The 860-nt window shown below is 52.8% G+C and overlaps 1 protein-coding gene across 6 annotated transcripts in view; it reads right to left on the bottom strand.

Annotated features, from left to right (window-relative positions):
- LOC147267347 (band 4.1-like protein 1) overlaps positions 1 to 394 on the bottom strand; it is an 82,512-nt gene extending 82,118 nt beyond the window's left edge. The window contains exon 1 of one of the 6 annotated variants that reach the window (XM_086197606.1): positions 106 to 394. The gene's annotated coding sequence lies outside the window, so the exon portion shown is untranslated. The remainder of the gene's footprint in view (positions 1 to 105) is intronic. The other 5 variants (XM_086197616.1, XM_086197627.1, XM_086197636.1 and 2 more) reach the window with 5 other exon arrangements.
- Between the last annotated feature and the right edge of the window lie 466 nt (positions 395 to 860).

An 860-nucleotide genomic window follows, 5' to 3' on the forward strand; every position in this document is an offset into this window, starting at 1 on the left:
CGCGTGCACGCGAGGAATCCCGGAGACATTCAACAAATCGTTCAACACAAGCAGCCTGTCAACCGCATGAGCAGCTGACGGGAGGGAAAGAAGACTCCAACATACCGTCCAGCCAGAAGGAATCCAGGGAGGAACATGGAGGTGCGCACCGGAGGCGTCAACCCTGCTCCCGCCGCCGCTCCGCGCCTATTCCCCGGTACAGAGCAGAGTGAGTCGGTGCTCGCCGGTGAGAGAGGGAGGAGGAGGAGAGAGAGAAAGAGGGAGGGACGTCGTCAGAGGCAGGCGGGCAGGAGGGTGTTCAGGGCCAGTGACAGCCAAACATGGCTGGTGTCATTTTTTAAAAAACGTCAACAAGTAGCCCGGCTTATCCACAGCGACCCGGAGGAGGACGACCGGGGGGTGGGGGGTCCAGTTCCCCTTTGTACCCCCCAGCAGCGCTCCTCGTCGCACGGCTTTCACCTGAGTATGAGGCTCCGGAGGGGCCGGAGAGGATGGACCGTGTGTCCACTCCGCCTGGCCAGTGACGGTCCCCCTTCAATTTGTGGCCCCATAAAAAAATCCTCTATCACTGACAGATCAATTCTTGACCACAAGATGAAAAGAGAGCTCGCTCTCCCGCTTTGATTGATGTGTTTAATTTCTATATTCGGGCCACAAATTAATTTCATAGATGGAATCTTCATCTCCCGACAGCAAAACAACTGCATCCAAAGTAAAATTAATGTCATGTGACCTCAAAACTCTGTACTGACTCAGTCACATCTGAATAACTAAACTGTGGGCAACTGAGTTATTTCTCATGGCATCTGAATTAAGAAAAATAACTAAACTGAGCAAACAAGTTGTATCTTGTGGCCATG

This window comes from Aulostomus chinensis, chromosome 3 (assembly GCF_037954235.1).
Source record: "Aulostomus chinensis isolate RoL2024-O1b breed Wild chromosome 3, RoL_Achi_v1.0, whole genome shotgun sequence".
Lineage (NCBI taxonomy): Eukaryota > Metazoa > Chordata > Actinopteri > Syngnathiformes > Aulostomidae > Aulostomus > Aulostomus chinensis.